Source organism: Morone saxatilis, unplaced genomic scaffold, assembly GCF_004916995.1.
Source record: "Morone saxatilis isolate NCDOM2014 unplaced genomic scaffold, NCSU_SB_2.0 Contig10, whole genome shotgun sequence".
Classification (NCBI taxonomy): domain Eukaryota; kingdom Metazoa; phylum Chordata; class Actinopteri; family Moronidae; genus Morone; species Morone saxatilis.
Genome location: NW_023339652.1, coordinates 9,131,868 through 9,144,959, shown reverse-complemented (window position 1 = coordinate 9,144,959; position 13,092 = coordinate 9,131,868). Strand labels below are relative to the sequence as shown.

General features: G+C 39.6%; 1 protein-coding gene across 14 annotated transcripts in view; it reads left to right on the top strand.

Annotated features, from left to right (window-relative positions):
* Positions 1–13,092, top strand: part of LOC118336754 (serine/threonine-protein kinase WNK1-like) — an 85,576-nt gene that overhangs the window by 19,955 nt on the left and 52,529 nt on the right. The window lies entirely within an intron of this gene.

The window sequence follows — 13,092 nt, the reverse complement described above, 5'->3', positions numbered from 1 at the left end:
CTTGTCTGTTTTTGTCTTCCTGTCTATGTATATTTCTATCTGTCTCAGTCTGTGTCTATGAATCACACACTCCTTATATCTCACTGTGTGAAACTTACACATCACTGTTGAATGAACATTGTAGAGTCACAGCAATATCTAAAGGGCAGAAAGTTTTTGACCTTTACGCTTCTTAAAATTGGTTTCTTATCTTTTTTTGTCATTAAAGAAATTAAGTTCATTCCCCTGAAGCACTTTTCAAAAAGTTACTAGATAGGTCATTGCTATTTTCTCAGATATACTCTGCTTTTCCTTTATTAAAGAAATATTTCAACATTTTGGGAAATATTGTTATTTGCTGTCTTGCACAGAATTAGATGGGAAGGTCAATACCCCTCACATCGCCATCCATTAGAGCTTCTCTGTGGAGTTTTCTTGTAAACAGACAAAAGTTATGTTTACATTGAGTATCCTTGAGCTTCAACAAATGTGGTGAATGCATTTCATTCCTCCATAAAAAAGTTTTAAAGACCCTTTAAAACACTTATCGGGTTATTCATTTTGAACTACAACCACCTATCATCTAACATTTGCTAACATTTTTTATAATTGAATCATCTTTTTTTATGTCTTAAATATTGTTTTAGGCAATACATGTCAACGACGAATGCTCATCCCAAGCAATCAAGCAACAATGTGTAATGACAGAGCTGTAATTCACAAGTCTTCAGTATGAATGACTCAAACAATTAATAAACCTAATTTTGACTGATGAATTGTTTAAGAGCTGTTATGATTTATTATCGTGGCACCCATTTTTAAGGAGCACTGGATAATTAAATTATTTTACCACACATTTTTCTCATATTAATTCAGCAAGTCTGTATTTGCACTGCATACTTTATACATGCTCATAATAGCAGATATATCAATTACATAAGGCTTTCAGGCTTTTGTCACTGCAAATACGAAATGGTTTACACACCTTATGTTACCTATATTACCTTTATGTAAGATGCACAAACAGAGAGCCTGATGAACACACATCAATGCACACACACACACACACACACAAGGAGAAAGGCTGAGGCTCCCTTGAAGTAGAGGGGTCTGAGGTCAGATTTAAGGTCAGCATTTGGGTCACTTAAGGGGTCTATCGGGGGAGACCTTCTGAATGATGATAGATTAGTTAGAGACAAATAGAAGAAGAAGAAAATAAAAAAAAAAGGGGGGACAACTCACCCAACACATGAATCATATCTGATGTCCTGTGCTGACTTCACAGGATGTGAGCGAGCAATCTCACAGTCATTTCTGGTTTCTGGTGTGAGAGTGTGTGTGTGTGAATGCCAATCACTCATCACTCTTTTTTATCACGGTTTGGCCCTTTGGTGAACTGATGAGGCAATTGGTTTGGTTTTCAGTAAGAGAACATTGAAGTATTGGTAAATTTATTCATTAAAGGTTTGAAATGAAGGTCGTCGTTGGGACTTTTACTTCTACTTCTGCGTGATAACCTTTTCTTTTCTCCTATTTTTTCCTTCATCTTCTCTATTTCATACTGGAGAGATCCTAATTATTGTATTATATTTGTTTGTAAACTGTATATGGCACACTTTTTACATTCACTTTACCTGTAGCTTTAACCCTTGTTGTCATAATAAGATCACCACCATGGCAGCTCTTGGCAGCTTTCTTCTTTGTTTAACTGGATACCTTCTCTATCTGTACCAGTTACAAACGGTTCAGATTGGATAAACACACAGTCAGACACGTGTGCCCATCACACCCAAATTGAAAAGGTATTTTTATGATGGTGTTGTTTGTTTATATTTATCAAGATAATAACAGTGCACTGTACTGATTCCCAGTAGCAGCTGTCAGTGTGCTATGAGGCACTTGGACATTGTGAAAGATTTATGAAGATTAGTAATACACCTTTGATTGTGCATCTATTAAATGTGCACCCAATAAATCGCAATGCTGACACATGAAAACATGTGATTGATGTTGATTTCCTTATCAGGAAGTTGATTTATTGCACAAATCTTTCAGGTTTAGGGGTTTGATTCCCTCAGCGGTCATAACAAAAAGTTCTACAAAAGCAAAAATATCATAAAAAGAGGCTTTATGTTTTATATCACACAATCTGAAGGATTTGCTGTTCCTTGGGAGAGTGTAGCTGGAAATGGAAAGGACGTGCTACTAGGTCAGGTTTTGTGTTCCCTGCTCAGCGGGTGAACCACGGCAGTGATGTTGTAAGAAGGTGGTGGTTCAGACCGCAAAGGCAGGCCTACCTAGAAGTTTAATTCCCAACATTCACACACATGCTGACGCTGCTGTATGTGCTGGCACGGCACGGTACGGTATGGACAGGTGTGGGAAGACTATTGAAGCTGTTCTACTGATGGATGCTATCATAGCACACAGTGCCCCCAGAAGCTCTTTGAACATGCAGCCAGTTATGATGAAGCTGCCTTATCAAAAACCAAATGTAGTCATCAATGCAAACATCCTGCTAGAGCAGCACTTCCTCTATCTCTGTACCAGCAACACACACTCTGTATTCCTGAGATATGTCTTTATGCGACACAGTGCATGTTTGCCTCATACTCTGCCTCATTCTTCAACTTTCTTACATACTTTCTTCCTCCCTCCCTGTTTTTCTGACCCCTTCATAAGCCTCCAGCAGCATGATGTAACGTGTGTTTGTGTATGTGCACACGTGCTTTTGTGTGTTTTTAGCCTAGTAGAGGCAGCTCTGTAGACATCACCCTACTCTTTCTCTGGTTGTACCCTCCTCTCCCTTTCGCTTCTCTTTCTTTTTCAGTGTGTGCATACTTGTGTGTGTGTTTGGACCATACTGACCTGTGTCGTTTAATGATTTATTTATTTATATGTCATTCTGTCATAGGGAAATAATCCTTTCTTTTGCATGCGTGGTGCACATACCCACACACACCTCTGTGCAAATGACATCAAGAAAAATCAGCAAATGAGTAGCACTTAGATCTAAAGCAGAAAAAAAATATTAATTTAATTAATGTACTATTATGATAATCCATTAATTATAATAATAATTTTTTCAAATTAAAAAGTCAAACAGTTGGTAGTTTCAGTTTGTCAGATGTGAGATTTTCTTGCTTTTTTTGTCTTACTTTGTATAAAATTAAATATCTTTGGCTTTTGGGGTCTGGAAAATTGTGATAGACATCCTGACATTTTATAGACCAAATAATTATTAAATTAATTGAGAAAATAATCCATAGACTAAACGAAAATGAAAATAATCTTTCGTTGCAGCTCTACTAGGGTATGTTTTAAATTTTGTAATGCAGTTATGTAACTTAATAACAGCTCCTCCTTACTTAACAACATTACCTGTTGGTATGGTAGTTAATATAGGCTGTTACACCCATACGGCTGTTGGCCACTGAGAAACTCCACCGCAGCAGCTGCTCAAACAGGTAAGATTTGGTATCCCGCCAATCACTTACTCGCCTCATCTACTGGAAATTCAAACCAGCAGCATTCATAGTCCAACTTGTTTTACCTTCAGGCAGTGGCTGCTGTACTTTGAAGAATCTGACACAGGAAAAGGAAAAGAAAAGAAAGTCTTACTCAATATCTTTTTTGTTCCTTGGCCCCGACCCTTATTGTATTGTAGGATATTTTAAGCAGTGATTGTGTTAACCCAGGCTTAGAAGTCATATTGTCATCGCTCATTGTTGTAAGTGTTCCCAAGAAAGGAAAAATCCTGTACCTGCCCTGACACACACAGATACTTATTCAGGTGTAAAATAGGTTATAGGCACAATGAAAGTTTTTGTTATGGAGTGTGTGTGTGTGTGCGCACTTGAGTGAGTTTGTACACTGTGCGTTTTTTTTTTTTTTTGCGAACGTGGATCCCTGTGTTTGTGCGTGCACACCGTGACAGCAGATAGGAGCTCAGCTATTGTACAGGTCTTTGTAAAGCTAATTGTAGCCAGGTGTACTTTGTGATTAATTATAGGGTTTCCTTTCAGAGGCGACAGAGCTGTACATTATTGTAATTATCCAGCCCCTCTCCCCATAAGAAAGTCTGCCAACTATTACACTAAAGCAGGGGCAGCTGGAATAGCAAACTCGTTTGTTTCATAAGCTTTGGGTCGGTACCCAAAATGGGTCACGGGTTGAAGTCTTGTGGGAGCTATAAATGCTTGTGTTAAGGTAACTTTTAAATCCTGGAGTCCTGCTATGAAATGTGAAATGTCATTTGTGATCTCAGAGCAACATGCTAGAGAACAAGTTACATTTTCTGTTATGCTCAGTGAACGCTCAAACTTCCAGAAGTATATTTTAAAAAGAAAAATGGATTATTTGAGTATTGGGTGAGGTGAAAGCCGCTATATAATAAGAACAAATCTTTTCAGCTCAAAAAAAGAAGTTAATTTCGTGCCTTATTATTTTAAACAATGTTAGCCAGGCTTAGTATGAACAGAGGTAAGAACGACAGACACTTTCTGAATAAACCTTTTAACTTCCTCCTTTATAAAAGTGTCTTTGTTAAAAGTTTTAATCAGGCCTCGCGGTTATCTTGTTATAATAGTTTGCTCTGGAAAACGGTTGTTTCATTGTGTGAATCGGTTGTAGTAGTCTCATTAGCGAGGCCTCGTTGTAATCATTACACTTTATATTTCCTGAGAATGAGACTCATTATGAAGTTATACAATTCTGCTTTTGTCTCAATTGACAGCTCATTATCTGAGCTGTCTTCCCTCCCACCTCCTCTCATCTCTCCCCCCTCGCAGCCCAGCGCTCCTCAAATCTTCCAAAATCTCCTACATCCTTCTTTCAGCTCTTCCTTCCCCTTACTTGTGCTCTTTTTCACTTTCTCTTGATCAGCTATTAACATCTGTCGCCCCTGCTACTTTCCTCTCATCTTCCTCTCCTCTCCTCTTTTTACTTACCCATTTCTCTCACTTTCATCCTCTTTTCCTGCTGCTACTTCTCACCCTCCACTCTTCTCTTACTTATCTATTCATATAGAAGTTCTGGCAAGATCTATAATAACATTCCCACTCCACAAAACAAAATCTATACTGGGATAACTGGGTTTTCATCCAGCAGCATCTCCTCCACTCCTGTCCTGCCCAACATTGCTTGTGAAGCTGTGTTTCTCCCTGACAAAGACAGTGAGTGTTTCTAGTTGATGTAAGTGTTAGACTGACTCAGTCCTTGTGACATTGACATCTGTGTCTCTCAGCGAGGCATTACTGAGACAGGCAGGCACCTCTGCAGTAACCCTACACCGTGTATGTGTGTGTGTGTATGTGTGTGCGCGCATGATGTTCTCACAGTTATTGCATCATTGTGTCATATAATCCGACCTCCATTTCTGCCTCCCTCGTCTCTTCTCCTCTCCTTTGTCTCCGTCTGAATCTGCTATAGTTTGCACGGTTGATTGGGCTTAAGGAAACCGCTATTGTTATCAAAGCCATACTTTACTGTAGTACTGTGCGTTCTTGTCTACTTTCCTTGAATTTTTCTGTGAAATGTCACTGTTTAAATATGCAGACTGTTACTTTGTAGGTGTGTTCATGGGGGAGAGAGATCAGGCACTGTATGGAACATTTCTGCATTGTGTGTGTCATCCCAACAGGAAAGACTTCAGAGGACAAATATGCCCATTTCCTCTTCCTGCAACCTCACTTCCCTCCCTTACTTCTGCTCTCACCCCTCCTCTTTGCTTTCCACCCCCCTACTTTGTCGGTCATGTGTCTGCATCTGTATAAACTACATAATTATTACATTTATTTCTAAGCAAAGGAAAGTAAAAATATACTCTGTCATGTGTTTTTCTGTGCGTTTTTGTTGCCACCATTTATAATGTTATGTATATTTTTCGACAATCTTTGAGAGTTTAAATACGTCCGCCTTAAAGTGTCCGAGATAGCAAGATGGAGCAAAAGTAAGAGAAAAACTAGGCTGATGTCTTGTAACAGTGTGCGCTTTCTTTGGCAGTAATGGATGCTCATCTGGAACAAATTAACCCAAAAACCTGCACGTAACAAAACCAGTCACTCTTCAGACAGAAACACACACGAGTACACACAGTTACACACACACACGTACATTTGGCTGCTGCCCGTCCAGTTGTCTGTCACAGATTACTTCAGTTTCTAGCGCATGGCTCGGTAGCCTGTATCTGTTTAACTTCTCTGGTTACCCTGTCAGAGCTGGGGCCTAAATCAGTTCCTCTCCCTCGTCTCAACTAACCAGCTGCAGAGGAAATATAGGCCACTGCGAGGGGAGGAAAAGGGCAGAGAGACATAGATGGGGGCACTGAAGGGGGCATAGACATATAGGAGGGGGCGTTGTTGACTTAGAAGTTTGATGTTTTAGCTTGTTTGTTCGGTAATCTTTTTATTTTTCTCCCTCTTTCAAATTCACCTCATTTCCATTCATTTCTCGTTTCCTCTCATCTCTTGAAATGAGCTAATCCCCCTTTCATGTTTATTGTATATATGGGACTTGTTGTGTGTTTGGTTTTTTTTGCACACATGCACGTGGGTTTGTATAGTTTGTGTATGTGTGTGTGTTTTCTGAGTATATCTCTTCAGGGTTTTTGTTAATCTGTTGACAACCTCGGGGGCTTGTGGGGGAGTTGGAGACGTAACCGCAGCACGAGCACACATCATTGACGTGAAATATTAGAGTCAGTGTGCGTTTGTGCCAAAGCAACACTGTATACATACAGTATAAACAGACAGGTGGTTGCTCTCAAAGGTGTTTTTTTTTAGGCTGACAGAGCGTAAATGTTGAATGCTTTAAATATTCAACACCGTTTTAATTGGCTTTACTCTCCTCTCTGTGGCCTAAAAACAGTTTAATGTAAAAAAAAAAAAAATGTAAAAAAAAATGTGTTGCTGTTCCAGAAAAATTACTAAAAACGTAACCAAAAGAAAATATCTAGGCTTTCCCCAGGCCTTGTCGTAGCAGACTAATACTGTACCGTCTCCATGGTCAGCTATGAAAATAAAGGCAAAATAAAGATATAATGTTGAAGTATGCATTGTTTACATCCATGTTTACAAGCTTATAGGCTGTCTTTTATTTGGTGCGTCGCTACATTTCTTGGCACATTACCGCCACCAGTTGACAGTTAGTAGAATAGCAGCTTGACAGCAGCTATGAGTTTTGCGTTGTACGCATGTACAAGTTATTTAATCCTCATCATCCACTCATCAGAACATTGTTCCACAGAGCAGAATTTGTGTTTTCAATAAAGCATTTATTTCTCCATATATGCTGGTTATGGCTTAGTAGTTTTATTAACATCCTGCTATTGTCATTCCAACGCTGCAAGTATATACTGCATGGAGTTAATTCACAGATTATTTTCTGATCAAAGCAAAAATTGTCGCATATTTAACTCGGTCACCTCTAAAGCCTCCACTGGTCTTGAATCAAATGCCATCATCACCCTTTTACTACTGTACCTTCTCACTGTCTAAATAAAAACTAACAAATACCACAAGTGAGTGGACGTAACAGCATCATTAAAAACTAATTCAGGAAGCTTTTTCACCACACTTAACCTTTAGCTAAAACTACCTGATGACTTCAGTTGGGCATCCATATTGTTTGCAGCAATATACTTGAAATTCAGCGATGCTATGTGATTGGATGCCGATGGCTGTTGATGCTCTTTAAAGTGAAACCTGAGAAGTGCTAAAGTTCAGCCAGGGCGTTAATAGTGGAAGGCCTAGATTTAATGGAGTGTAAAGGGATAGTCCTTCCAGATTATGTAATAGTTTTATCTGGGACAGCCCTCGTGCTCTCGAGCCTATTCCTCTGTTAGATCATCATTTACTGTAACAGTGTCAGGACCTCGCTATAAGACGTCATTTACACCCTGCGGATTCCAGGGAGACGCGCACATATGCACACAGAAACACACTTCACATAGCAATATGCAGATGTGGATATATAGTGATTCTTGGAACTCAGTAGCATCTGTTGGTATTTTGGTAAACTTTAGTAGGGATTTTTCTTACAATATAAGGGTTTCTTTTTGCTTTAAAAGCCATACAGACTTGCTGAGTAGTGCAGTTTTGTCTGATGTAGTAGTAGTAGTGAAAGAGATTGTCTGTGATCTGTTTATGATGTGTTAACAGAGAGGCAGATGGATGTATGCTATATTAAGACTGCAACCTTTTGACATAGAAAAAAAAACATGTATGCATTAAAAAAAAAAGGCTTCTAATATAATCTTACACATAGAAACACCACTGCTCTATTCACACTTGATATACACATACGACACACAATCTGCATAAGCGCCGTATGGCCTCCTGTGCAAAAAGGGTCAAAACCTTAAAAGTTCAAAGACTCTCAGGTCCCTTCAAGGCAGACAGGATTGCTGATATATGACAGCCATTACGCTCAAATGTCTCTTGTTTCAAATTAATCTTTGTTATAGTTCAAAGAGCATTTTACTGCCTAATCAATCAAACAAGACACCCAAAGAATTTCAAAGAAATAACAAGCCTGCTGTACGTTCAGAATAAATGTTTCAGGAAATGACTCTAACTTTGTTTTCTCTACCTTTTTAGTTGAGAAATCAATATGTATATTTTTATTTTAGCAATATCCGGTGCTCCTATTTTTTTCTTTTTCTCTCACATGTACCAACACACTCTGTCTTAAACTGTTATTTCTCATCTTTACCTCTGAACTAAGCATCCCTAAGTTTGTGTTAAGGCTGAACATCACATCACATTAAATTTTCTAAACTTTGATTTCAGACTCCAAACCTTCTTTATACGATTACTCCTGATAATCTTTCTGGAATACTAATGTAATAATAAAGCTGACGCAAAAAAAAAAAAAAAAAGCCCTTTAATGTGACCAATGGTAACCTTTTGACTCTTCAGCTCTTTGTTTTCTTTCTTGTTTGAGCAACAAAAGAGGCCATTGTTAGTTGCTAATCATTTTACTCAAAACCACAATCAATGAATAGAGCTTTATTAGAGTCCTGCATATTGGAACAGGTTCGCTCAGCTGATTTGGGCATTAGGTTGTTTATATTGGCCTCGGAATGAGAGACAATGTGCTATAAGTTTAAGGTTACAGGTATGGACTTGTTTTAACCACTGAATCCTACCTGCTGCCTGTTTTTAAGGGAATTTAAATGTAAAAATGTATTATTTTAAAGCCCTTTTTGTCCTCCAGCTGTCTCTGTGAACTTTGGAAACCTGGCACATCATTATTTTTACTCCAAATTTGGGATAATTCCTGGTATAATGAGATTCTTTGTGCATGGTGTGCCGTTCTGTTAAGGATTAACACTTTAGAGTGGAAGAACTTTACGCCACAAGTTCCACTCATTATCCTCAGATTTCCTCTCATTATCCTTGGATCAGGACGACTGGATCAAGTGGCTGAATTGTAGGTTGTGAAGTGGGAGGGAGAGGCCATTTTTTTGGGAAATGCATCCTGCTTGTATTCTGGGGGAATCCCATGAATAGGAAAGAGCGAGTGAGTAAAGGATAAAGGAAAGAAGAAAATGAAACAGGAACATGGGAGAGGAGCAGTGAGGAGACGGGGAAGAGGAGGGGAGATGAGGCATGTCCACTAGAGCAGAGGGTAATGACTGCCCTGGCACATGGTGTGTGTGTGTGTGTGCACCATGTGTGTGGTGGTGCTGTGTGTGTGTGCCCTGTGTTGTGTGTGTGTGTGTGTGTGTGTTGTGTGTGGTGTCCGTGTGTGTGTGTTGTGTGTTGGTGTGTGTCTGTGTTTGTGTGTTGCACAGCAGGCACAGAGAGGATGAGACAATAGGGTGCACCAGTGGAGTGGCAGGCTCGAGATGGCCACTATTGTTAACACACATGAGGAACACAACCATGTGAACACACACACACACACACATTGGGGTTGTTATTGAACCCAACCTGATGAATGGGTTCTTCTGTAGTGCCCGTTTCGAATCAGACAAAGAGGAAAATAAACGATCAATATGTCCTTCCTACAGAAGATTGATAGCCGACCACAGGTAGTTCTTTGTGAAATCTGTACACATAGTTGCTCTGTCACTGCCTATAAAGCCACACAAAAGGAAAATAATTATAAATTATTAATATAAATAATATATCTCCAGTACAGTATCTTCCAAAGATAAACATAAGTAAAACCATAGTGTATGTATCTCACCACATTTTCTGCAGAAACCACTGATTTTTTTAGCCGCAACTAGGTCAGATTACAATACACACACGTACACACAGACACATGGGCCTGGTTATTGCAATATGTAGACTGGTGATTGATGGGAAACCAAAAACCACTGAAATAGGAGGAAAGAAGGGAGGGGAGTGGTGGGGTGACGGAGAAACAAACAGTGAGCGAGGCAGTCGGAAAGAGAAACAAGACGATAAAGCAAACACACGAGGAATATAGGAGCAGGGTGTGAACAAGTGAACTCAAATCTGTGTGTGTTTTTTTTTCAATGCTGAAATGTCTGTCTAAATGATGAGATCAGTCTCCATCACTTTCTCTCCCCCTCTGACTTTTACGGGAACTTATTCATCCTCTTTTCAATCATTCTTATTCATAGCAGATGCGCTCTCTCTCTCTCTCTCTCATATGCTGGCTAACCATAACAAGCTGTGGTAAAGGTCTTGGAGAGGTTTTGGTTTGTGTGTTCAAGTGAAAGGTGTGTCTTTCTGTGCACATGTTTATGAGATGTGTATGTGTGCTGCAGGGGGTTTGTGGTTCTTTGCAGGAGAGTGTTTCCAAAGTGTGGGGGGTCTGAGAGACGCTTTGGCTACACACTAATGGAACACACCGGGCCTTTTTTTTCATGCACTTGCGGGTATATTTCCACACACCATGAGCCCCTATCCACCACCGCTCTACTGTAGGTCTTTATTGTATATAGAAACAAATCAGCTCATTCACTCAACCGAGAGGCTTAATGTAATAAAGATTTGCAGGTTTTTCTCTCGAGTTACAGACCAACATTCTTAGAAATGTGGGTCAAGATTCAAAGGTGTCAGAGTAGGTCAACAACACATTCTGGAGTGACTGGGTTGAAAAGTTTATAGTTCAGTTTGGGTTCCAAAAAGGGTCTCATAGTTATGACAAAAAAAGGATGCTGCCAGTTTTTTTTCAATGTGTTGGAATAATAATTTTAGGGCAAAACTATTACGTCATGCTTGGTTTTAGGAAAAAATATAATTATCTTATTATCATCCTCCCTTATTCTCCATTTTATTCTTCTTATCCAAAGTTTGTTTTAGGACGCAGCTGCAGACCTTGGACAGAATCTGTATTGTTTTCATCATCTTTTTAAACCAAATAATCTGTAAATGCTCTCAGCACTAAAATCATTTCATGAACAGACTCTAAGAATTGGTTTACTTTGCTATTCACTTTTCATAACTTGGCTTTTAAAAATTTGGTCACATGGGTTGTTGCACATAAAATCTACATAAAACGGTCACTGGTATAGAGATTGTTAGATACTGTTGCAAATCCATTGCATGCAGCCATTTCGGCGTGATTGTTTGGTGGTTTGAGCACATGCAGTATTGCTCATTGTTGTAGCGTTTGGGATCTTATCTTCTGCACCTCATCGGCTGAATGCTGCTCTGCAATCAGCCCTACTGCTCTGGTTTGAGATTGAGGTGGGTGTATCTGATTAAGTCACATCTTGAACCGTTTCCATAAATTTATGTTTAAGTTTTTCCGCTCCAATTTGTTCATTTCATTTAAAAAAATATTTTGCTATACAGCTTAACTATAAACTAATTAGGATAAGACCGCTGCTGGTGAAATGTATCCAGTTATGTTACTGTAATGACCTGGATTTATGGTTGGACGGTGTCTATGATAGATACGCTTTGGAAAAGGCATCTTTGTTTCAGTGAATTGGATATTCACACATGAATGATACAATTCCTAGGAACCTGCAGGTGTTTTTCCAGGGAAATGGGAACAGATTCCAGGGAAATACAGAGATCTCAAATACTGATATTCAACCATAATAAACTGGTAAGATCGGAAACTATTTGGCTGTGAAATAGTAAGGGTTTCAGAACCACTGAGGATGTCAGAACAGTTTATTTCCCTTCTGTCCCTTATGGATTTGCTTCCCTTATGTAAACATGTTTAAATTGCTCTTATATAATGCAAAGCCTGAGAAACAGACATCTGTACGCAGAGACATTCATATGCAACTATTTATGCTATATTTAGGCCTCCACTGTCCCCAGGAGACATTAGGCACTTTGGATAACATCCTGTGAGTTTGGTACCCAGAAACTCTAAAGTTACCTAATAGCATTATCATTTGTTGTATTATAGTAAAGTTAACCATGTCTGACTGCTTATTGTCAAATTTTCTGGCACTTGCCGTGTTGTCTTCTGTTGCAACCTCCATCCATCTGGTGCTGTGAGTGCTGCACTCGCTGGGGTGCAACAGACCAGAGTAGACCAGAGCAGATGATCACTGAGTGTTAAAGCACAGTGGGATGTCCAGACTAGATGAGTTGATCAGAGGGTATCAGCTTTCAGCCTCTCTGCAGGAAGCTGCATAATGCTTTAACACTGCTGATCCTGTTTCTGCCCGCCTGTCTGGCTGCCTAGATGTATGTGGGTGTATGTGTGTGTGTGTGTGTGTGTCTGTGTGTGTGTGTGTGTTCATGTGTGTTCATGTGTGTCCTCAGTTGGCTGTTACAGAACAGAAATAGGGCAGACAGGCTTAGAGCTGTCACTTGCACAGGGATGTATAGGTGGCTTCTTTCAAGTCCTCAGATAGGCGAAAGGACGATAGCGAGAAAGCGAAGCTGGGCTTAGAGAGTGAGAAGTCCTCATGTCGAAAAGAAGTCCGAGTGTGTGTGTGTCAGATAAGAGGCTGCAGATTTGAGTGTATAGACTTGTCTAGCTTAGGTGTGTGTTTGCGTGAGGCTGTGTGTATGAGACCGAGAGAGTGAGAGAGAGCGAGGATGGAGAGTGAGAGAGACAAGGATGGAGAGTGAGAAAGAGCGAGGATGGAGAGTGAGAGGGTATTTTTGATTTTGACAAACTCAAGTCTCATGATGTTTTGAAGCTCAGAGCAGAAATGAAGGG